Genomic DNA, 26,480 nt, shown 5'->3' with positions numbered 1-26,480 from the left:
TGTGACATGGTAGTCTAGGGCCATCTCCAGTTTTTTGCCTTTTGTTTTGCCACTGGACTGTAATGACTGGAGAAGAGAGTGACCCTGGTGACTTTGCCTAGCTCTGCCTCATTTAAATCCAATTCATGCTCACCTCTGATGTCATTGGTCCTCTTTGAAAAGGAAGGATGTGGACAACTTCCACAGACACCAACCTATTTCTCTGCTCTCAAGGACTTTGAAATCTCATGGGGGAGACAACATGCAAACAAACATATACAAAGCAAGCTACATAGAGGAAAAATAGGAAATAATTAACAGAGGAAAAGCACTGAAATTAAGTGGGGTTGGGGAAAGCTTACAAGGAGTTGGGATTTTTGTTGTGACTTAAAGGAAGCCAGGGAGGTAAGTAGTCAGAGTGGAATCTGGAGAACATTCCAGACAAAAGGAACAGCCAGACAGAAAGCGAGGAACAGACAGAAAGAGTGTCTTATTCAAGAGGCCAGTGCCACTGGATTGAAGAATACATGGCCAGGAGTGAGGTATAAGAGGACTGGAAGGGTGGGAGGTTTAAAGGGCTTTGAATGCCTTGCATTTTGAATGTTTTGCTTTTCTTCCTAGAGTCAATAGGGAACCACTGGAGTTTATTAAATGGAGGTGGGAGGTGGGGGGGATGACTTGATCAGATTTGTATTTTAGGAAAATCATTTTAATCTCTGAATGGAGAATGGATTGGAGTGGGGAGAGATTGGAGGCAGGCACATCTACCAGCATCTATTACCAGAGTCCAGGCACTAGAGTGGTAGCACTGTTAAAGGAGAGAAGAGGGGTTATTCAGGAGATGTGGCAAAATGAGATTGACAATCTGTGGCAATATCTTAGATGTGGGAGAAAAGAGATAGTAAGTTCACTAAGTTTAATAAAACTATTTCCTCTCTCCATTTTTAAGAATAAATTTTACAGCATAGTCTTGTAGACTAGGTCTTTCCAATGGTTCAGGTTCAGAATTGTACTGTAAGGAGGTACCTGCAACTATTCAACATTTAACAAAAATACATCTTCCTAACAATAATGTGGGAAAGGATATTCAGCAAAGACAAACACTGATTCACCTGAGTATGGCTTCTCTATCTCCACACGTGCCATGGTGGCTTATGAATAAGATATCTGCCAAACCTGAAGACCATTTGCCTCCTCACCTGGCAGCACATTTACTCAGGTCATCAGATAACTACTTTAATGGCTTAAACTCTGTTAGTAGCCCAATTAAGTCTACAGGACAGCTTTATTACCTTATAAGAAAATACTAGCTTATGCTGTGCTCTCATGATACATAGGTACAAGGAGTTTATGTAGGGGCAGGGCCCCCCTGGTCAGAAATGAAGTGGAAGATGTTGGAAGTAATAGAAGTGCCAATAGTAATAGGCTAGTGTATTAATTATTTTTTTTCTTTAAGAACTATATTGTGATAGATTCTTTTACTTATCCTCTTCTAGTCACTGGTACTGTTTTCATTTTAAAATTTTTATTATTGTTATTATTTGCAATTTGGGGCTTGCATTATTTGATGAAGTGAGGTAGATACTACATGAGCAGCTAAGTGATACAATGGATAGAGTGCTGACTTGGGAGGCAGGAAGTCATCTTCTTGAGTACAAATCTAGCCTCAGAAACTTACTAGCGGGGTGACCCTGGGCAATTCACTTAACCCTGTTTGTCTCAATTCCCCAGTGTAAAGTGAGCTGGAGAAGAAAATGGCAAACCACTCCAGTATCTTTGCCAAGAAAAACAAATGGAATAACAAAGAGTTGGAAATGGCTGAAACAATTGAACAACAAAAATATTACAGATCTTATTATTCTAATTTTATAGCCAAGAAGACTGGAACTCAGACGAGGGTATGACTTGTCCATCCAGGATTACACAGTTACTACGTGTCAGAGATGCTATTTGAATCTAGATAGAATCAGATCCTGACTCTAAGACCAGTATTTGAGCCACTAATAATCCAAAAGTGAGGTAAGGAGGACAGAGGTAGTGGGAGAGGAGAGGAAAAGAATATATATTTAGGATCTATTGATGCAATCTATTTAAGATTCATGGGAACATTCAATTCAGCACACATTTATTTGGTAACTATAAGTCACTGTGCTACATGTTGGTAATACAAAAATCAAACTGAGAACAGTTCAAGGAATGTCTGTTCTACTGAGAAGAAATGATAAGTACAAAGACAACTAAATATAAAGGAATGAATTAATTTCAAAATTGTTTTGTAGGTGCTTACCATGTTCTAAGCACTGTGCTATGCTAAACACATTACAAAATAAATTTGTGTGATTGAGTTAAGGAGCAGGGGTGGCTGATGGGGAAATGCCAGCAATTCAGGGGAATAGGAAAGTTTCCTGAAGGAGGTAGTCTTGAATAGAGCTAGGAATTCTAAGAGGTGGAAGGAAGGAAGAGCAGTATTTTTGGCATGGAAGGGGTACAGCTTGTTCAGAGACACCAGTATGGGCTGATAGGAGGGAAACAGCAAAGAAGTCTGTTTGACAGTAATGTAGAGTGAATGGGGGATAGCTGGGGGGCACAGTAGAAAAAGTCCCAGGCCTGGAGTCAGGAACACTTCAATTTGTATCTGGACTCAGACACTTCCAAGATGATCCTGGGCAAATTATTTAACCCCTATCTGCCTCAGTTTCCTCATATATAAGACAAGGATATTAAAAGCACCTACTTCCCCCCGCCCCAGCAGGGTTGTTGTGAGGATCAAATGAGATAATAACTATAAAGTGCTTAGCACAGTTCCTGGCATATGCCAAGCATTACATATAAATGTTCATTACTGTTTTCAGTTGTGTTCTACCCTTCTTGACTCATTTTGGGGATTTTCTTGGCAGAGAAGCTGGAGAGGTTTGTCATTTCCTTCTCCAGCTCATTTTACAGATGAAGAAACGGAGGCAAACATGGTGGAGTGACTTGGCCAGGGTCACACAGCTAGCAAGTGTCTGAAGCAGGGTTTTCCTGACTTCAGGCCTGGCACTCTATCCACTTTGCCACCCAGGTGCCAGTTTTTATTATTAGCTGTTACTAAATTAGTCTGATAAGATAGGTTGGGAATAGATTATGAAGGGTTTTAGGTGCCCAATAGATGTGTTTGTACTTTATTTTAAAGGTAGTAGGGAGTCACTGAATATTTTTTGAGCAGTTGAATTACGTGATCAGACAATAGCAATCTAACTGCAACATGGTGGGTGAATTAGAGAGGAGAGAGACCAGAAGCCAAGAGACTGGTTTAAAGACTATTACAGCAATCCAGGCAATAGGTGATAAGGTCCTGAACTAGGCAGGGATGGTGGTTGTGTGACTGGAGAAGAGATGAATGTCAGATATATTTGGGACATAGACTCCAGTTCCTGACCTCCAACACTCCCTCTGATTAGAAGGAAATACAAAGCTCCAACCAGTCTGCATGTTAACTGATGTTTGCAAGCTCTTACCTTCCCCAGAAGACTTGAAAACTAATTGAATAGGAGAGGTGATCTGTATCTGATATATAGATATATAAATATAGTAGATACATAGTATAAATATAGTAGTATATACTATATCTATATAGATATCTATATATAGATATATAGTCTATAGATATATTATATCTATAGTATATAGATAAATATAGTAGATATAGAAATTCAAAGGTGAGGAAGGATCTCCAAAGGAAGCTAAGATTCAGAGAGAACTGATTAACTTACAATGTAAGCCTGGAAATGGAGCCCTTGTCTATCTGTCTCATTGAGGGAATCTATCTGCCTTTGATTAGATGGCCTTATTCTTTCCCACACCTGCTTCCTAAGCACACAGACCCTGTGAAGAAATATACATTTGACAGTTGTGCTTTATCGTGTTATGCATTCACGTTTGGGGTTTCCTCCCCTACCTCTACTGTGGTATCTTTTGCTGTCCTTAACAGTGAGAGATCACTTGCTATAAATGTTAATAATGATAATGAATCATCATGCCTCGTGGACTGACAATGCTACCAACTTGACAAATCCCACCCCATGTTTGTGTTTCATAGGGAAGGCAAGAGCTCGCAAACATAGTAATTAAGATCCAGGCCAGTTGCAACTTCAGTGCTTTCTTCTTCTAGCAAAAGGGAATTGAGGGAAGAGTATTAGTATAAATTGTTTATTTTCTCTTACTTATCTAAACAGATAGAGTAGCATAGTATGAAGAAGACAGAAACAAGCATTTATTGAGCACCTACTCTATGCCAGGCCTTGCACTAAATATGTTACAAATATTATCTCATTTTACCTTCATGACAAGCCTGAGAGGTAAATGCTATTATTATCCCTATTTCATACATGAGAACATGGAGACTGACAGAAGTGAAATGACTTGTCCAGAGAAATGCAGCTAGTAAGTATCTGAAGCCATATTTCACCTCAGGTCTTTCTGATGCCAGATCCTGTGTTCTATCCACTGAGCCACCTAGGTGCCTCTTGAAAGACCTAGACTCATATCCTAGCTCTAAAACGCTCTGGCTGTGTGATCAGTGGCAAATTACTTAACCTCTCTATGCCCTAGAAATTTCCAAAGATTATAAATGATAGATGAGTTGCTGATCCATATCATTTGGGAGGGGGTACATTTCCACATTAGAAGTTTCCTACATCAATCAAATCACAGGTCTAAAGCACCTTCTCCCCCTCAAAAAAATTACTTCTCCAAATGAGGAAAGACATAAGGATAATATTTTTGATTCCTATAGATCTTGGGAGGTTACAATGATTTTCATTTAAGGAGTACTGCAATGGTACCAAAAACTCAACTGCACTGCAACTGTACAAGCAGCATAGCATTAGACCTTGGCTTCCAAAGGAATTCCTCTTTGTGCTCTGATAGATGTTATCCTATTTCATCTTTAGACATCATATTATCATCTCACTTTACAAAGGTTAAGTGACTTTCTCAAAGACACACAGCTCTTAAGTGACTTGTAAGAATTTGAACTTGGATCATTTGAGTTCAATACTTTATCACTGTACCACATGGAGCTAATGTCTTTTTTTTAACTGCTTCTCAGTTTAATAAGAAAATATTAAGACACTCATATACCACCACCCTCCCTCATACGGAAGAAAATATGTGTATGGGGGAGAGAAGGGTTGGAGATTGAGCATGAGGTTGAGAGGGAATAGTCCAAAGAACCCAATGTGGGTTCATTGGGAACCTAGATTTTGAAAAGATTGGTATAGGGGATGTAAGCAAGGACAGGTGTCAGGATGACTGCTAAAGAGTGACATGGATCTGAAAGGATAGTGGGAGGCCTCCTCTACGTCACTTGAGCTGAGGTTAGTGATGAATGCAAATAGAACCTGAAGGGAAAGTGGGGAAAAACTATGCTGGGGAAAAGTGGAGAAATAAACAAAAGATTAGACTATTGCTTAGAGTAAAAGTAAAGCTCATAATACATATTCTAGGAGTGTTGTTGTTGTTGGGTTTCTCTTTGTTTTTTGAAAAAAAAAAAAAAAACAATGACATTGTGGGCAATGTCTTGACTTGTGTGTGAAATGAATTTCGGGGATGCAGCGTTGCCCAGTCGTCAGCCTCATTCTCTCTTCCAGAGTCATGGAAGTCTAGTAGCACAACAAAAGTCAAGATGACTGGCGATGGCCCAGGATGCAATGGATAGCTTTGGTCCCTTGGATGTCTGACCAAGCTCTAAGGGCTCCACAGAGTCTGCCAGAATAGGGTGAAGGTGAAGGTACTCAACTTTTATTTTGCTCTTGTCTTCTTTGTCAAAGAGAATGAACTACAAGCTCTCAAAGACAGGACAGTACTAGATAACAGCAAATTGAAACTGAAGAGAAATAAAGAGAATGCTTAGTTGTCCTCAATGAGTTCAAGTTAGGTCCAGATGAACTTAAAGAACTTACAAATATGATTACTGAACTATGGCTAATGATCTTTGAAAAATTATAGCTATCAAAGCAACTATGGAGCTAAGGACTAGTAAAGTCTGATTTTTTCAAAAAAAAGGAAAGTGCAAAATATAGGCCAGTAGACTTGACTTCAACTTCTGATAAAATTCTAGAGAGTATTATTAAAGGGATGGTTTGAAAGCATTTAGAAAAGAAAACAGCCATCATTAAAACCCAGGACAGCTTCATGTCAGATTAGGATTTCCCTTTTTGATAGGGTATTGGAGAAGAGAATTATATAGACATTCCTGGATATTGGCAAAACATTTGACAAAATCTCTTATATGATTCTTATAGATACCATGAAAAAAATGTAGGCTAAAGAATAGCAGAGTTAGGGCAAATCTGAACTGGTTGAATGACTAACTGGACCCAATGATCGGTCATTAATGTGTTGTTAGCGAGGTCTTTAGAGCAATACACCTAGGGTTATGCCTTGACCATATGCTGTGTCAAGATTAAAAATGTTCTCAACAGGTTGGAACACATATATTTATGTATATTTTATATACATTTATACATACATGTATGTGTATATATACATGTATATACAAATATACAGCCATACATATACATGTACATGAGTATATATACACACATATGTACAAAAGTAAGCATTATATATGTCATGTCAATACACACCAATATATCTGTTTTGTTTGTATCTTCTCTAACAACATGACTAATATGAAAATAAGTTTTGCCTGATTGCACATGTCTAACCTGTATCCACTGCTTACTATTTCAGTGAAGAGGGAGGTGAGGGAGGAAATTTGAAATTCAAATTTTTAAATGAATGTTTAAAATTGTAATTACATGTACTTCGGAAAAAATAAAATATTATTTAAAGTTATGCCAGGAAAAAATAATAAATTGATTCTAAAGTTAATTGGACTAATTTTCCAAGTAATTGATCAGATTGACACATTTCATGTGATCATACCTAACTGTTAACATCACTGTCTTAAGAATTTTGAAGCAAGGATACCTTGAAAATTAGGTAAAGCTTGTTGAATCATAAAGTCCCTCTTTAATAAAAAAAAGTCTCTCAAAGTTTCTTTAAATAAAAAGAGCTAAAGAAGTGATTATTTCGCTTTTTTTCTATCTTACAGGTATCATAAATTTTAGGTTCCTCTCTGCATTTGAGTCAAGTAGTTTATAGTCAGTCATATCGTGATTTGAGACCGAAACAATTTCCCTTCCAGTTACATAGTAAACATTTAGATGGAGGCTAAACACAATCCATCTCTAGGTTATGTGCTGAGAGTAAACAGGCACCATCTTATAGTTCAGTCTTACTTTCAATTTGCTGGAAATACGACCCCTTAAATACATGGTTTTAGAGAACTGGGGCATTTTTCAAGATAGCTAGCCCCTGGAATAGCCCTGAAAAATTTGTAAATTAAAAAAGAAAATAACCAAAAATCCAAGCTGGATAAATAAATCCAATACTGCATTTACTTTGTTATAACATCAAGGGAAAGGGGAGAAAAACTAAAGAATCTAATAAAATTTAGCTGCCAAGAACATGCTGGAAATGGTGCTTTGAATGGACATGCAAGGGTAATAACTATAATTGCAATTACTCATAGTCTATAGTGATCTAAGGCAAAGGTATACACACTGCCTGTGGACTGAGCAGAAAAAAGTAGATTAAAATGTAATTGGAAAAAAAATATATAAAAATACATATAGAACATAGGTAATGTTGATATATATGACTTTCTAAGTCAATATGATGTCCCAGTATCCTTATACACAGTTTAGTGATCCCATTTCTATGTGTCGATACCACTGCTCTGAGGTTTATATGTATAACACTCCTATAGGTGGGGCTCAGGATAAAGGTCTCCTAGAGTCCAGATAACTCATTTAACTTCTGTGTTCAATACTTTTGGCCAGCTGTTTAATATCTGTCCCAGAATTCTGGGCAAAATGTTTTGTATAAACTGTTCTTTCAATCTTTCTTAGTAATTTTTTTTTTTTAAATAAAAGCTAATGGAGGCTGGCTGATTGCCAACGAAAAGCGTGCTGATAGGGGTTCATGTGTAATTATCTAGAAATTCTAGACTTCAGGGTTACCATTAGAACCCTGGGAGTCGTAGTTTTAGCCACCTTCTCAGGATCCCACCTGCCAAGCCAAGTACTATAGGGGAAGGAGCCCTAAGAGTGCTATATTATTTAAAAATACTATTTCAACTTCTAGACTAGGCCTAGTTTACATAAATGTAGGCACTGTTTAGTCAAAAAAGAAAGGTCAAAGGTGGGGATCCTGCCTCATAAGCTTACTGGCTGTGTGACTTTGATGTGACATTGAACTTCTACAAATCTCAGTTTCCTCATTAAAAAATTAGGGTGATATTAGCACTTCTCTCACAAGGTTGTTGTAAAGATCAAGTGAGATAAAAGCACTTTGTTGACTTTAAAGTGCTATATGAAAGCCAGTTGCTATTATTAATATTAATTATTATAATTTTTCACTCCTAGCCAAAGGTAAAGTGTCTCAGGCTCTGGGTTCCCTCTGGTGGTCAGAGTCAGTATTGCACTCCATTGTAACAACCTTGCATGTGTTCCACCAGGAGGAAACAATTCAAGTAGATAATAATCTGATTGTTAATTCAAATATTATGTTTTGATTTATTCCAATACCCTTGACTGGAATTTAATCCATTTGATACCACTAATTAATCAATCAATAAGCATTTAGTATTGACAATATGCCAGTAGTAAAAGTAAAAAAGAAACAGCCAGGCTCTCAAAAAGTTTATACTCTATCAGCAACAAGCTTCAGTCTCTAAAGCAATGCCCCTAATTGTATGTAATATCACATATTTACGATGTGAAACAAGGATCTGTGAGGTCCAGTCCTAGCTTTGCTTCTCAGAAACTGAGTTCAGGCAAGTTATTCAAACTCTGTATCCCAGAAAAAAAAAAAAAAACTGGACTAGAGGATGTCCCAAAACTCTTAGTGTAGTTTTAAGTTTTAATACTTTCAGAAATATGAATATGATAAATTTTTTGAAAAACAACATTTAAAGTTTAGTTAAATTTTCTGATATTTATTTATTTTTGTGAAGTCTGAAAAATAAATTTTTAAATTTAAATTTTAACAGATCAGGCACCTTGTTATTATGTATTGAGTGTGCAAGTTTTTGGATGACATGTTTTAGACTGTTTGATGGTATAGGATGCCCCCTTGCTTGACCACCTCAATCACCCTATCTATCTCCATTAGACTTTTTCTTGTGGGATTATGTTTTTATATAGACCTGCAAACTTTATTCTTTGAATGCTCTTAAAGTTAGAATTACATATTTAACCCTTTCAGTCACTGAGTAGCAGCTGACAAAAGCTTTTTTTTAAACAAAGTTCAAAAATCAACTAGAGATCTAAATTATGATAGTAGTTATATTGAATTATAAAGAAATATATAAATATATCAAAATTCAAATAAACAGCCTTTCAAATGTTGTTTTGTGTAAGTCTTTTGCTGGGACACCTTGCATAGGTTAGGGATAAACTGTTAATCTGCACTGGAGAGAATTCCCTTACTGGGAATTCTTCATACAAGTAAAGTTCCAAGTCTGGAAGAAAAAATCAGTCCCTCTGGTTCTGGCCAGTGATTTGACCCCTTTGACTCTTAGGTCCTCAACTTGGACTAGATGGCTTTTGAGGTCTCTTCTAGATCTAAATCAGTGTGTGTGTGTGTGTGTGTGTGTGTGTGTGTGTGTGTGTGTGTGTGTGTGTGTTCATCCTTTGATGGCGAAGAAGACCATGCCATTAGAGAAATGGTGACGACTTGCACTTGACTTTGTTTTGAGTGAGGGAGGGCTGTGCAGGTCACCAACCTCACTTTTCCTCCAGAGCCATCTGAATCCAGTGACCAGATACTCATCAGGATGACTGGAGATGACCCAGGATGAGGCCATTGGGGTTAAGTGACTTGCCCAAGGTCACACAGTTAGTGAGTGTCAAGTGTCTGAGGTGAAACTTGAACTCAGGTCCTCCTGACTCCTGCACAAATCAATGATTCTTTGTAGAAGGATATTCTTGCATATATTGGTCATACAATGATGAAAAATGACGTTGATTCCTGCCAGAAAGCAGTATACATACAGTCTAATGGGAGATCCAAAATCGACACAGATAAGTTTAATAGGCTATGATTATTTCAAAGGAGAGGTTAATTTGCCCTAAATAACTCCTCTTTCATATTAGTCCTCTGTAAATAGAATGGCAGAACTGGGGCCCCTGAAATGCATGATGAAATGGGAGACAGAGAAGGATTAGTGGAATACCTAAGTAAAAACTTTTTAAATAGTATTAAAAAAAATAAACCAAGAATAGAAAAGTAGGAAAAAAACAGTCTTTGGAAACATTAAAAAAGTATGTGGATTTTTTAAAATAGCATAGGAAAATCATAGAAATAAATACACATTTGAAAGAAGGAAACCTTAATACTGCAACTAGATGCCACCTTTTTTAAAGTGACAAGATAGCATTTCTTTGGTTGTTGATGAGAGTAAGACAGGAATAAAGAGAAATACTGGGGGATATGAAAAGGGATCAATATCCTTGTTGGCAGAAAAAAAGATGGCCTAATTCTGGTAAGTTTCTTTCCAAGAAGACAGCCCTCAAAATTGAAAAGCATGAAAGAAACAAGTAATTTATTTTCTAGAAATAAGCTACTAAATCTTGCTAATACCCAAATGTCATTAGATTGCTTCAAGCTTCCTTCTTGCATACTGTCACTATTCCCTGAGCTAGTTTTTGCTGCTTTCCTAAATGAAAACAAACATTATTAGAGACAAATAAGCATCATTTGAAACTGGATCCTCATTTTCAACAGTCAGAAATGATTGGTGTTTTAAAGGTATAGATCATAGTACTGGGCTGAGGCAGGGGTGGGGGGAAGGTGTTGGATGATGCCAGTTGTTTTTTTTTCCCTCAGCTCAACCACTCACTGACTTGTCAACGCAAGATCAATATCAGAGAAGTGAAATAGACAAATGGGGAACATTTCTGGATAATGAAGGACAAAATAATAATTCAGGCAATGCTGAGAGAAATGAGATAGATAGGTGCACAGGCGAATTGATTTGAGAGATAAACTGGGGAGTTCAGTTTTGAATATACAGAGTTTGAAGTGAGCAGGGAACATTAAGTACAGATGTCTCCTAGTAATAAGAACTGACATTTATTCAAGTATTTGAGGGTGTATAAAACACTTTGCCTATGTAAGCCTTATTGAGTCTCTGCGCTCACTTCTTTGGCAGTTCGGATCTCCGGATAAGGCTATTTACTGCTGTCTCTCCTCAGGATTCTAGATATACTCCTGAGGCACTATGGGGATTCTAATACTGTTATTCCAGGGTACTTGTCTGGTGTGTTTTCTCTCCCCCAACCAATTTCTCATCATTTTCAATGAGCAATGACTTCTGCTCCAATATCACTTGCCAGAAGCATTAGTATCTACAGAAGATCATTTAATCAGTTGATATCTTTTCAATATCATTGATAAGTAATCAACATTAATTAGCATTTAGAGGATACTTATTGAGAAGATATAACAAAAATAGAAGAACAACCACATCTCTTGCACTGGGGCATACACTCTCCTCTATCAACCTTATCCCTGGGGAAAAATGGGCTCAAACTAAAAGTAGTTGTTATAAATATGCCTATTAAGTTCATTTGTGAACGTAGCACAGCCAATAGATGAGTCATTCTCTTATTGGCAGGCCATGGTGCCTCAGTGGCCAGTTTGATTCATTGCTGGCCTGGGTCATGCAGGTTTCTCCTCAGGAATGTGCTGGCTTTTCACTTGTCTCATCTATGTGGGTTATGACAGTCTCTGCCATAAACTTCCTTCAATGGACATCTGAAGGTTTGTCCAGCCATTGAAAGCTTGCATTGTTATTCTACCTGCAATATTTCTTCACTTCAGAGGAGTAAAGAATAAAGACAATGAGAAAAGAAGCAATAGTCCCAGGCATTCAGAGGTCACACAGACAATGGAGTGGGGAGATATGACAGCTAAGGGGCTTCTAGCAGTTCCTTTTTCTCATTTTCCTTCTTCCTACTTGAAAGGAGAGAAAGACAGAGACAGAGAGACAGACAGAGACAGAGAGACAGAAAGACATAAAAATAGAGAACAGATATACACAGAGAGAAACAGACACAGTTTGGTTTCATTTTGGGAGCCAATTAAAGGTTTTTCTTCACCACTTAGAAAGTAGGCAAGAAATGGTCAAAGAATACCTGTTCCAAAATAGAGAGCAGGGTCTTTCATTCCATACATATGCTTCGACCAAGTTCCCATTGTATTGGCAGCAGGCAGATCACACATACAGTTTGACAGGCTGAGTCCCATTGATCAGTTTTCCAATATATAATCCTGTTTAAGCCATTGAGATAGGTTCTTATATTCATGTTTCTTTGCAGATAAGGAAATTGTAACTGAGAGAGATTAAGAGACTTGCTTGGTACTGCAAAGCTAATAAGTGTCAGAGATGGAATCTGAACCTTGGAGATTCTCTAGGTCTCTAAGATTCAAAGCAAGTAGGATCTGTATTAGTAGAGTTACAGTTCCTTACACCAAGGAAATAACAGATCCATTTTAAAAATTAGTCAATTTCTTTATTAGAAAAGTTTGTGTAACTGTTTTCAGAGAACCAGATTGAACAGTGGTGGTTAGAGCATTAACCTTGGAGCCAATAAAACTTAGGTTTACATCCTGCCTTTGAAACATACTGTTCATACGAAGCTGGCAAATCATTTTCTCTCTCAAAACTCTGAGCCAGAGGTAGGAAATCTGCAGCCTTGAGACCACATGTGGCCGTCTAGGTCCTCAAGTGAAGCCTTTTGACTGAATCCAAACTTCACAGAACAAATGCTCTATAGGCAGAATCTGGGACTCTAGGCAGTTCTCCAAGTCTATACTTGCAGAGTTAAATGCTGCCTCCTATTGGTAGGGGAAATTTCCTCTTCTCCAAGTTCCCTATAGCAATGGAATTCCAGGTCTAGCCTTTATCTTACTTTATATGGAGTTTGCTTATATGTCTTTTAGGATAAGTCCTCTGTGTCAAAAACAAACAATACTAATTTTTTTTTCTTAAAAAAGGTTGTCTTTGGAAGAATAAGAAATCCAGAATATGAAGGAAAATAATGGTAAAGGCTGTATAAAGGGAAATAGTACTTCTAGACCTCAGACAACACTGTAAAGCAGCAATCATCAAAACTCTTTGGTACTGTTTAAGAAATTTATTTTTTTAAAGTAGATCAGTGGGACATAAAGGACAAGGGAGCATCAGAAATAACGGAACCAAATAAACTGTTGTTCAAAATTACTTAGGAAAGAATTATTTTAAACTGCTGGGAAAACTAGAAGGGATTCAAGAGCAAATTAGGCTTAGATAAGCATTTTAAATCATACTCTACAATAAATTTTAAAATGGATACATAACCTGAAAATTAAATATCATATGATAAACATAAGTAGAGAAACAGATCTTATTCTTTTCACTGCTATGAGTAGGAAATGAACTCAATCAAACAAGGAATAGAGGTGATAACAAAACATAAAATCTAGAACTTTAAATAAATTTTTAAAGCTTTTGCACAGCTAAAATTAATTAATTAAAATGAGAAGTCAAGTCACTAGCTAGATAAAAGTGAATCAAATATCTGTGATAAGATTTTTTTTTTTAAATCCAAGATATTTAGGAAACTGGCAGAAACAGGTACCCAAAACATTCCCTAATAAGCAGGTGGTCAAAAGAAAGGAGCAAACCCTTCTCAAAAGATGAATTGCAAACTAATAACAACTAAGAAAAATGTTATAAATCAATAATATGAGGAAAAATGCAAATCAAAGGAACTCTGAGGATCGACCTTCCACACAGAAAACTGGTGAAGCTGAAAAAAGATGAGACTAGTCAATTTAAGAGAGATTGTGGTGGGGTGGAGCCAAGGTGGTAGAGTACAAGCAGCAACTCAGCTGAACTTACCCAACATGGCTCTCCAAACAATTTTAAAATAATGCCTCAAATCAAATTCTGCCATGAGAGAACCAACAGAAGGTCAGCCTGAGACATTTTTTCCATCCCAAAATACCTTAAGAGGACTACAGAAGAGATCTGAGACACAAAGGTTGGGACTGGCCAAGAAATCTTCAGATGCTATGGCAACAGCAGCAGCAGGCCTAGGAAGCAGTTGTGACAGAGATAGCAGGAGAAGCTTCAGGAACTTTTAACTCAGAGACTCTAAGGGGTTTGACCACTGGTCAAAAGGAGATTAAAGAGAACCCTTTGCTAGCAATGGGTGCAGAACCCTGTTGCATTACCCATGTGAAGTTCCAGATTACAGATCCAAGGTGAAGAGGAATATCAGTGCTTGCAGGAGCAGAGGAACAAGGTGGAGAAGAGAGCTGGTGGTCCCTTAAAGAGATTAGGAGTTCTGATCTCAGTATTGAGGCAAAAAATAACATAAGTATTTGAGGTTGCAGAAGAGCAGGGGACCTGATCACTGTTCCAAGATGAAAAGAAGTACTAGATCTTACAGCTTCAGGGAAGCAAGGTCCCTTCCTAGGTAAAGACTAGAGTACAGGAAAGGAAAGCATTGATACCTCTCCTTGGATTATATCACATTGAAAGAACCCAAAACTGATAGAGCCCCAGAAATAGCTTCAAAAACAGCAGCACACACACACACACACACACACATACACACAAAACTGAAGCTTGAGACAATGCCCTCTCCACCCTGAAAGTGGAGACCGACTTTAACATAAAGTGATAGGCTAGAAAAATGGGCTAGAAAAATGACAACAACAAAAAACAGGCTATAAAAAGCTATTATGGTGTTAGGGAAAATCAAGATACAAACTCAGGAGAAGACATAGAAGTCAAAAGAGCTATAAGCAAAGCTTCAAAGAAAACTGTGAATTGGCCAAAAGGCCAACAAGAATTTCAGAAATCACTCAAAAAGGATTCTAAAAATCAAATAACAGAGGTAGAAGTAAAAATGGGAAATGAAATTAGAATGGTACAAGAAAATTATGATGAGAGTCAGCAGCTTGGTAAAACAGGCACAAAAAAGACTGAAGAAAATAATGCCTTAAAAAAAAAAATTGACCAAATGGCTAAAAAAGAAAAAGCTAAAAAATCCATGAAGAGATGAATGCTCTTAAAAGCAGAATTGGCCAAATGGGGATGAAGAGAGGTGCAAAAGCTTGCTGAAGAAAATAATTCCTTTAGAAATTAGAATTGAGTGAATGGAATCTAATGACACCTTGAGATATCAAGAAAGAATAAAACAAAGTAAAAAGAATGAAAAAATGAAGAAAATGTGAAATATTTCATCAGAAAAACAACTGACATGGAAAGTAGATCCAGGAGAGATAATTTTAAAATTATTGGACTACCCAAAGGCCAGAATAAAGGGGAAAAAAGGGAGGCTAGACATATCTTTCAAGAAATTTTCAAGGAAAACTGTTTTAATAACCATTAGAACCAGAAGGTAAAATAGAAATGGAAAGAATGCACCAATCACCTCCTGAAAGAGAACCCAAAATGAAAATTTCCAGGAATATTATGGTCAAATTGCAGAGCTCCTAGGTCAAGGAGAAAATATTGCAAGAAGCTAGAAAGAAATAATTAAATTATTGTGGAGCCACAGTCAGGTTCACACAAGATTTAGTAGCTTCCATATTAAAAAAGGAGAAGACTTGGAATATGATATTTCTAGAAGGCAAAGGAGATAGGATTACAACCAAGAATCAACCACCCACCAAAACAGAGTATAATTCTTCAAGGGGAAAAAATGAATATTTAATGAAAAAGAGGATTTTTTAGCATTCCTGATGAAAATACCACAGCTGAATAGAAAGTCTGACATTCAAACACAATATTCAAGAGTAGCATAAAAAGGTAAACATAAAAGAGAAATCATATACACATGCATGTATATCACATACATGTACACATGTTACATATATACTGCATATATTGCACACACCAATACATGTAACACATGTGTGCATATAACATCGTATTTCCACATGTATTACATATATGTGCATGTGTGTATATTACATGTATTGATATAATGCATATATTAGGTGTATTACATATACATATTACATATGGACATAGGGAGGGCACAAGGGTGAATTGACACCAGAAGTGGATAGCAGGGATAATAAGAGGCCAGAATCCAACAATATATTGTTTATGAGAAACAGACTTTGAAAAAAAAGACATATACACAGACTAAAAATGAATGACTAGAGCAGATCCATTATGCTTTAGCTGAGGTTAAAAAAAAAGGCAGGACTAGTAATCACGAGCTCAGACAAAGCAAAAGCAAAACCAGATCAATTAAAAAATAAGCAGGGAACCCATACTGCTAAAAGGTACCAAAGGCAATGAAGTAATATCCGTTGATAAAGGATTAAATGATATGAATAGGCAGTTTTCAGAAGAAGAAATCAAAGCTATCTATGGTCATACGACAAAATGCTCTAAATCGCTTCTAATTAAGAAATACAAATTAAAACAACTCTAAGGTACCACTTCACACCTATCAATTTGGCTAATATGACAGAAAAGAAAAATGATAAATGCTGGAGAAGATGTGCTCATGTTAAGTTTGAAATGGCTTCTGGAAGTTTAGATAAAGACGTCCAATAGATATTTATTGATGTGGAACAACACAGCTCAGAAGAAAGACCAGCTCAGAGTATAAAATTGGGGGCATTACGACACTTGAATCCATGAAAGCTGAAAACATTGTTGAAAGATACACAGAGAAAAATACACAGAGAAAAGAACCTAGGATGAAATCCTGCTTAGGAGGCATGGCACGTATGAGTCAACAGAAGGAGCTAAAGGCAGATAAGGGGAAGGAAACCCACAAGAGAGCAGTATCTCAAAAGTCTAGGGAAAGGGTAGTCAGGGATCCTTATGTACAGTTTAATGGCCCTCATTTCTATTTGAGTTTGACACCATGTCATAGGGCATAATATTCCATTCCATTACTGTGGTCATCAAGTCAGTCAACAAGGATTTATTATCATCTACTATGTGTTAGGAATTGGACTAAGTACAGGAAATGCAAAAAAAGGTTACCTAAAAAGTTCCTGCCTTTGAGGAGCTCATAATCTCATGGAGGAGACAACAGACTACACAAAGACAAGACATATACAGAAGAATTGGGGAAAATCTCAGATGAAATGTGGTAGCATTACAGGAGACCAGGAAAGGCTGCTTTCAGAAGGTAAGATTTTAGGTAAAGCTTGAAGGAAGCCAGGAAAGTTAGAAGGTGGAGGTGGGGAGGAGGAGAATTTCAGGTACAGATTCTTCTCCATCTCCCACTAACGTGAGATGGATGAGGAACAGAAAAGAACAACAATCCAATGCCACTGAATTATTGAGTATATGAAGGGGAGTAAGATAGAAGAAGACTTGAAAGGTGGGAAGGGAGCAGGTGTTGGATGACTTAAAAAAGCCAAACAGATTTTATGTTTGATCTTGGAGGTAACAGATAGCTACTAGAGTTTATTGAAGGGGGAGAGGTGGTTGGTTGGTTGTGTGACATGGTCAGACTAAAAAGAAGATACCAAAATATTGAAACACTAGTGCTCTGTTAGTTGGAGTTATGTCCAATTCCTGACATACAGTAGGTGATAATAAATCCTTGTTGACTGGCTTGTTAACCACAGTAATGGAATGGAATATTATTATGCCTTATGATATGATGTCAAGCTCAAATAGAAATGAGGGCCATTAAACTGCACATAAGGATTCCTGACTACCTTTTCCCTGGACTTTTGAGACACTGATCTCTTGTGGTTTTCCTTCCCCTTATCTGCCTTTAGCTCCCTCTGTTGATTCATACATGCCATGCCTCCTAAGCAGGATTTAATCCTGGGGTCTTTTCTCTCTTTCAACAATGTTTTCAGCTTTCATGGATTCAAGTATCATCTTTTTGCAGGTAATGCCCCAAATTATATATTCTGAGCTGGTCTTTCTTCCGAGCTATGTAGTTCCACATCAGTAAATATCTATTGGACATTTTTGTCTAAACTCCCAGCAGCCATTTCAAACTCAATATGACCAAAAACTACAGTCATTATCTTTGAGGTGGGAAACCTACAGCTTTTAGGCCATATGTGGCCTTCTAGGTTCTTGGGTGCAGCCTTTTGATTGAGTCCAAATTTTATAGAACAGATCCTTTTATTAAGGGGATTTGTTTTGTGAAGTTTGGATTCAGTCAAAGGGTCAAACTTGAGGACCTAGAGGTCTTGAGGCCTCAGGTTCCCCACCCCTAAACTTACTTCCCTCATACCCTGCCCCAACACACAAACCCACCTTCCTTCAAAAATCCTTATTTCTGTTGTGGTATCACCACCCTTTAAGGCTCCTAGATTGACAGTCTTGGTGTTATCAACTCTTTCTTCTCTCTCACCTCCTGTAATCAGCTGCCAAGTCTTATAGAATCTATCTCCCTAGTATATCCTACATCCATTGTCTATTCTCCACTTACATGAACCCTACTTCAGTCCCTTCATCACCTCTTCTTGCCTGGACTATTGCAGCACCCTTTAATTAGACTCCAAGCTTCCATTATCTCCCCCTTCCAATCTTTCCTCTTCACATCTTTCAGATAAATCTTCTTAAAAGACACATACATCCATGACATTGCTCTGTTCAAAAACCTCCAGTGGTTGCTTTATGCCTCTAGGATCAAATGCAAACTCATCATACAAAATAGTCATGTAATAAATGCTTATTGAGAGAAATGATATACTTTAAAAAAGAAAATCTGGCTATACATAATAAAGCTTTAGCTAATCCTCTTTTTCTATTCTACTTTGTATATGGAAATGTTCTTTTGTGGTGTTCCTTAAAATGAAATTAAAAAAACCAACAAAAGAGTAATATATAATAAAACAAAAAATCCTTATTGAATTGGAAACTACTATATGATTTATAAGGGCAAGCTTCTCTCTTCTACCTTTTTGCTATGTCTATCTTATTCCCACTTCTACTGAGGGTACCTTTCCTACCTCCTGCCCTAGCAGTAAAAACTCTTAGTTACATCTCTGTCTTTTAGTATTGAGATATTCCCTTCCCAAGAGAAACTGATTACATTCTGAAGTTGTGTTTAAAGATGGATGTTGTATTTTATTTTTTAAGGAAGGTGAATTAACAGTGTTTTGAATCACCCTAGGTATTTATGCATGGCTGCATTTGATTTGGGTAATGAGAGATGGTGAGATAATGAGAGAAACTAGGAGTTTCCTCCTGTGTTTTTCTGTTTCCTTTTAGATTTGAGAGAGAGAGAGAGAGAGAGAGAGAGAGAGAGAGAGAGAGAGAGAGAGAGAGAGAGAAACAGGATGAGAGAGAAAAAGGAAGATAAAGAGTACACACTCTCCTACTTCAATCAAGTCAAGATTGAGTTCTATTTCTCCTTCATTCCCTACCTCACAAAGGCTGTTATAAAGTCGCCACAAGGCATTTGTGCATCCTAAGAAAGATGTCAGAACTAGGATGCTCTCAGCTCCAATGAGAATATGAACACATCAAGGACTCTTAGAAGGGCCTCCTGAGGTCATTTGATCCAATTTTACCCAAACTGGGTTTTTTTTTATTATGAGACATCTCAAAAGCAGTTACTCAATCTCCACATTTAGCCCTCCACGGATGGAGAACTCACTACTTTGTGAATAACTCTATTGCACTTTTGAACAGCTCTAATTATTAGGATATGTTTTAAAACGATTGGCATATGCAGCACATAGCTATCTGACAGTAGGTCTTAATTGCAAGGATGATTTAGAAGTATAGCAATAGCTACATGCCAAAAATGATATTTGCTTACATCCAAAAAGTACAAGTGCAAATTTGTGTTCATGATGTCGCTTTTTCTGATTTTAATGGTTGCAAAGTCATTGATTACATCATAAAAGTCAAGATGTTTGGCAGTATCATATTCAGTGCTTATGTGGCATGTACTTGCTACATTCTGCTGAATTCTGCAGATGTTTGTTCTTTCCATAAATACAGCAAAAAAAAATAAATTTGCAGATATATTTGTAGTACCTCATTTCTACTGAGTGACATTTGATAGAAAAAATTCTGAATAAAGCTTGTTTTCCCTTAATATTTTATGTCCATGAAAGTATTTTACTATTTTCAGAGGCTTTGAATTTATCATTATAATACATGAGATCTGACTGATCACAATTACTTAACCTGTAATAGAGAGCAGAATTTTGTGACATTAAAATATGTACATTTAATTGGCAAAATGGAATAGTGCATAGAAAGCCAGCCTTGGGATTAGGAAGTGTTGGATTCAAGTCCTGCCACTGATACATGCTGCTTGTGTGACTCTGGGCAAGTCACTTCAATTTTTAAGACCTCAAGTAAATCTATTAGACCTAAGTTTCAAAATCAATAACAGATCTTCATTGGGATAGATAGTTTTATCACTGTACCAATAAAATCACAGATCCAACTCATTCTAATCAGTTTATAGATCCTGCCACCTGCATATCGCACTGTAAGAACCTGCCAACCTTTCCTACCCCTAGAACTCATTCTATTACATAAGTTAATCAGAGGTCATTGCCCCCACTCTGCCCACTTTTGATCAAGAACTTTCAGCCCAAATTTCATAGACATATGTGATATGGCAGATGTTACATCCCTCTGCCATCTTGTAATGTTATTAGGATTATGGAGGGAAAGAGAATTATTCTTTATGAGATATAATCATAAACTTTAGATATGGAAAGAATATTAGAGATAATTTAGTCATCTAGGTCAAAGGTATCAAACACATTGCCCATGGAGGCTCCCAACACTCCAAGCGCAAACAGAGCCAGAATAAAATGTAATTGGGAAATATTTAACAAAATAAATAAAAATACAATAAAACTTAGATAATGTTCATTTGTGGTTTTCCAAGTGAAACTGCTGCCTGCTTGGGATTTTTATGTATGGTTTAGTTCCTATTTCTATTTGATTTGGCACCCCTGAACCAGATCATCCTTAAAGATGAAGAAAATGAGATTCAAGAAAGAGTACTGCTTGAAATCAGAAGTAGCAGGGTGGTATTGTGGTAAGAATACTAGATCTGGAATTAAAATTCAAATCCCAGTTCTGAGCCTTGCTACCATGTTCTTGGGCACAACTCTGCCTCTTTGGACCCTTATTTGGTCATTTACTAAATTAAGAGACTGGACAAGATGACTTCTGGGATCCTTTCTAGCTCTAAATCTGTGGTTCTATGATTATAATGGAAGATTGTTGTTTTTCAGTCATTTTAGTCATGTCTGACTCTTCATGACCCCATCTGGGGTTTTCTGGGTAAAGATATTAGAATGGTTTGCCATTTACTTCTCCAGCTCATTTTACCAATTAGGAAACTGAGGCAAACAGGGTTAAATGACTTGCCCAAGGTCACATAGCTAGTAAGTATCTGAGGTCAGATTTGAACTAGGGAAGAGGAAGAGTCTTCCTGACTCCAGATCTAGCTCTGTATTCATTGTACCATCTAGCTGCCCATAAAGGAAGCTACCAAATTATATCTTTATATATATATCAATATAGATCTATATATAGATATGTATTAGATGTTGATTCCAGAGTTTGGTATCTTGTTATTTTTAGACCAGATCTATGATTTCCTGGGTATAAGGTATCGTCAAATGTTTGTCATCTACAAGGGACTCCAAATGATGAGCTTCTTTTCCCATGGCAGAGCCAAGCCTGTTCTGAAATTTAATGAGATGCCTTGGGGTGCTAGAAGGTTAAATGAATTTGCCCAGGATCATATAGCTAGTATGAGTTAGAGACAGGACTTGAACTCAGATCTTCCTTCCCAGTTCCATCCCCAGGCTAAGATATCTCTGTAGCTCAAAAGTATCTTTAAATATAGTGTTCTTATGGCACCTAGGTATCACAATGGATAGAGCAACAAGCTTGGAGTCAAGAATACCAGAGTTCAAATCTGGCTTCAGATACATAGTATCTGCATGACCCTGGGTAAGTCGCTTAACCTTGTTTGCCTCAGTTTTGTCATCTGTGAATTGAACTGGAGAAGGAAATGGCAGACCACTTCAGTATTTTTTCCTAGAAAACCCAGATGTGGTCACAAAGAGTCAGACATGACTGAAAAACAACTGAACAACAATAGTTTTCTTAATGTTACTTAAGTGTAATGACTTTAATAATGACCTGGAATCATTAGAGTCTGACTATCTCTGGGTCAGGCTGTTTGATATAACTGTGCTGTTATCTAACCTATCCTGTCTAGTATCACCAAAAGGTATAGAAAAGTCACGATTGTAAGTTGCTTTGGACAAGCTGCACTGTCTGGGGCCCTTGGTCATGGCACACTGCTGCTACTTGGTGACATCATCCTGAAATTGCAGGAACAGCTTTTGAGAAGTGAACAGATGTAAGAGTGAGCTGAATTTGCAAAGCAGCCTTGAGTGGCAGCCCTGTGATATGAGCCTTGAGGAGAAGGAGGACTTTCCTCTCCTCCATGCTTAGGAGAACGTGTTACTGGTGCTGCCCAGATCAAAGAAGAAGGGAAGTCATGGAATTTTCTAATATAAGAAGATTAGACTCATATTCTTTTGATTTGTCCTTCATTTTCAAAGAGGATCATGACATCAGGAAGGTGATGCATGATTTGCAGTTGAATTGAATTTACAAAGTCACCAACCTCACTTTGTCCTCTGGAACTATCTGGATACAATGGCAAGATATAGATCAAGATGACTGGAGATGGCTCCAAGACTTATATAAGAGATATTGGAGTGATGTCATCAAAGAAAGTTGGATTTGAAATCAGAGGATCTGAGTTTAAATGACAGATCTATCATTTATTACCTGTGATACTTTGGCAAGTGATTTAGCCTTTATTGGCCTCAGTTTCCTCATCAGTAAAATGAGAGGGATAGACTAAATGATATTTAAAAACCGAAATTCCTTAACCCCTAAGCAGATTTTTTAAAAAAAGCATTAGTGAGCATGTATCCAAATCTGATAAAATCTCAAGATAAGAAAGGAATTTTCAAAATAGATCCCTTTGGGAAGAAGAATGAACTATGGCCAGCAACAAGAAAGTGAAAAACATAGCCAGTCCACAGATTATAGACTCCTTGTCACCTGAACACAACCCAGACATATTAGATAATCAGTAAATAAATATGTGTTCGTTGATTGTATGAAGAAAGAAAATGGAAGGTAATAGCTTCATTTTGGGATATGGAAGTAGAAAATGAGTAGAAAAACTTTTGAGAGACTTTGATGAAAAGTAACAGACCCATTTCTGAATGTGCATGAGATAATTAGGAAATGTAAAACCAAGATGTGTTGAGAATGAAAGAGCATGTTATATTACACAGCAGTAACCAGGGAAATATTAAATGAACTGAGAATGGTGATTTGTGACTTGGGGAATTTAATAAATGTATGAAATTTTATCAGAGAATTTCATCTAGCATCATCAAAGGAGATAGATCTGCCTGAGAATTTAAATGAATAGGGATCATTTTTTTCAGGGAAATGACTAGCTGCACTAGAAGAAATGCAAAAATAACAAGAAAAAAATGGTATTTACAATTGTGCAAAAAATACCATTCTAGACCCTGCCACTAATTTTTTGTATGACCCTAGACAAGTCACCTTGCCTCTGTTGCTTTCACTTTGTTCGTCTATAGAATGTCCTAGTTGGAATAAATGACCTCTGAAGTTCCACTCTAACTTTCTAGTGATTTATGAGATAATGTAAACTGGAAAACAATATTAGTGATTCAGAAACATATGAGGAATCATTTCAAATCTATATGCCACACAATTTTTAAATGACATCTTATGTTTCTCTAGTGATTTACAATTTTGAAATGTTCTCACATTCATCCCTGCCTCCTAGCCCCAAATGCTAGACCCAATATAGTCTTTACTCAGGAAATTGAGACTTGGGGAGACTAGATAATTCTGGGTGGCGAGGGCCACACAGGAGCTGAAGGACAAAACCAAGACCAGAGTAAAACCTAAGTCTCTGGACTTGCAGATGACTGTTTTCAGAACCCTGACCATCATTTTTCTTGCTGCTTTTGTTATTTCTTCCAATTCATCTAGCCATTTCCCTGGATGAATAATTATCCCTGATTATTTAAATTCTCAGATACGTCTATGACCTTTGATTACACTGCCCGAAATTCACTCATAATTTTGGGGGGAATATATTTTTTTATTTGGCAATTGAAAAATAGATTAAATCTAGAAGATGGCCTATAATAGCAGATTGTTCGAAAAAAATTTAAAATAAATTGATTACAGACACTTATTAGTTGTATGACTTTGGGTAATAAGTCACTTAATCTCTTATATGCCTCAGTTTTAAGTATTGTTAGATGGAGATGATAATGGTATCTACCCCCCAGGATTATTGTGAAAATCAAATGAGATTATATTTGTTAAGGACTTAGCACAGTGCCTAGCACGTAGCATTTGCTATATGTTATCATCATCTTCATCATTATCATTATAATATTATTGACTAATAAGAATACTTCTGACACAAATTTAAATTGGGCAAATGATGCATCAGTTAATCTGATACGTGGATCCCAGGATTTGGGGAGCAAGCTTTCTACAAAGTTTAGTTAGCCTTGCAGTCCAGTTAGCCTTGCAGTTATATAAAATATTAAATTTGAAAGCTGATAAAACTTCATAAATCCTTTTTATTCTTTGTGTTGTTTATATGCTATACTTTTTTCTTGAATTTGTCTCTTGACATTGAATGTTGTCTCTTTCTTGAATATTGTCTCTTGAATTTTCTGACTTAAACAACTTTAAATCCTATTCAATAAGTGAGAATGAAGAGATATTAAAAATCACTCTGCAAAACAGAAACAACACTTGCCCAGTAGCTTGAGATGAATTAAATCATAAGAGAAACAATAATTAGTGCCCATGAGTAACTTGTCATAATGTATTTGTTGAGAAGAATTTCCATTCCAAGTGTGCATTTTCATCTTTGCTATCATCTCAAACATTCGATCTATATATTTCTAGGGTTTTTAGAGTCTTTGGACCACAAGTTTAGTAGGCAGAAGTTACTATGGAAGTATTCAATTCCCAATTTCCCTAAAGCTGTATTGAAGGAATTTTTTTCATTGATATCAAAAATGTATTCTCTAGAAAACCTTGAAATGATAGGGTTATCTGTTTTCAAACTGGAAATTTACCACAGGGCCTTGGATGATGGTGGAGAAGACATAGAGTGGTTATTTATTACATACCTCTGCCTGCTAACATGTACTGTACATAAATTATTCAACAGAAATAGTCATCTAATTCATTTTTTCAAAATCTTCAGGGGATTGGTCTCTCTACCCTTATAGGAATATTGATAACACCAGTAAGCAAAGGTTGAGAAATTCTCTTTTGTTGTTGTTGTTGTTGTTAAGAAGGATATGATGTGTTACAGTCTGGAGAATTATAAAATTTCAGAGTTTGTAAGGATTCCTGTGGTCATCCAGTCTAGCTATACTTGAGGAAGAATTTCCTCTACAATATACCTCACAACTTGTTATCTAACTTTTCTTTGAAAACCTAAAGTGTGTGTGTGTGTGTGTGTGTGTGTGTGTGTGCGCGTGTGTGTGTGTGTGCATGTGTTGGGAGTGGGGGGAACGACTCACTACTTCCCAAGGCAGTCTATTCTATTCTCATGTAGCTCAAATATAATCATTAGGTAGTTTTTCTTTACATCAAATCTATTTTTGTTTTTCTTAAACTTCCAGCAACGGGTCCTAAATCTGTCCCTTGAGGCCAAGTAGAAAACATTTAAATTCTATTTCAAATGCTAACCCTTCAACTATGTGAAAGGCAGCTTTCACATCACCCTCTGCTGTTTCTGTTTTCCAGGCTAAATATCTCAAGCTCTGTCGAGCATTTGTAATATAGTATGAACTCAAATGTCTTTTTTCCTCTAGTTGCTCATCTCAGCATGCACTTCAGTTTATCAGTGTCTTTTGTGAAACATGCTCAGATGATAAAAATTCTCCAGATGTGATCTGGCCAGGACAGAATTTAGTAGGTCAATAAATTTCTTCATATTAAGTCTTTCAATGTAGCCTAGCTTTTTTTGATTGCCATGTCATGTCAGAAATTCATAATGAACTTGCAGTCAATCAACTAATCAATAAACATTTATTAAGTGCCTACAATGTGCCAGGCACTGTGTGCTAAGAGTTGAGGATGGAAAAATAAGGAAAAGAGCCCCTGCCCTCAAGAAGTTTGCAATCAAATGGGAAATCTTCTTTTTGATTGTTTAACCATGTGCTTTTTAAAAATTTTATTTATTTATTTTTAGTTTTCAACATTCATTTCCACAAGATTTTGAGTTCCGTATTTTCTCCCCATCTCTCCCCCCCATCCCAAAACACTGTGCATTCTGATTACCCTTTCCCCCAATCTGCCCTCCCTT

At 36.8% G+C, this 26,480-nt stretch overlaps 1 long non-coding RNA gene across 3 annotated transcripts in view; it reads right to left on the bottom strand.

The window, feature by feature from the left end:
• Nucleotides 1-12,543, bottom strand: part of LOC140529099 (uncharacterized) — a 74,795-nt gene extending 62,252 nt beyond the window's left edge. For 2 of the 3 annotated variants that reach the window (XR_011975421.1, XR_011975422.1), the window contains exon 1: nt 12,228-12,540. This is a non-coding gene — a long non-coding RNA (uncharacterized lncRNA). Of the gene's footprint in view, nt 1-12,227 lie in introns of all 3 variants that reach the window. The other variant, XR_011975423.1, reaches the window with a different exon arrangement.
• Nucleotides 12,544-26,480: the final 13,937 nt, after the last annotated feature.

Source organism: Notamacropus eugenii, chromosome 2 (genome assembly GCF_028372415.1).
Source record: "Notamacropus eugenii isolate mMacEug1 chromosome 2, mMacEug1.pri_v2, whole genome shotgun sequence".
Lineage (NCBI taxonomy): Eukaryota > Metazoa > Chordata > Mammalia > Diprotodontia > Macropodidae > Notamacropus > Notamacropus eugenii.
Note: the sequence above shows the minus strand (reverse complement) of the source record. Positions and strands in the feature narration are given on the sequence as shown.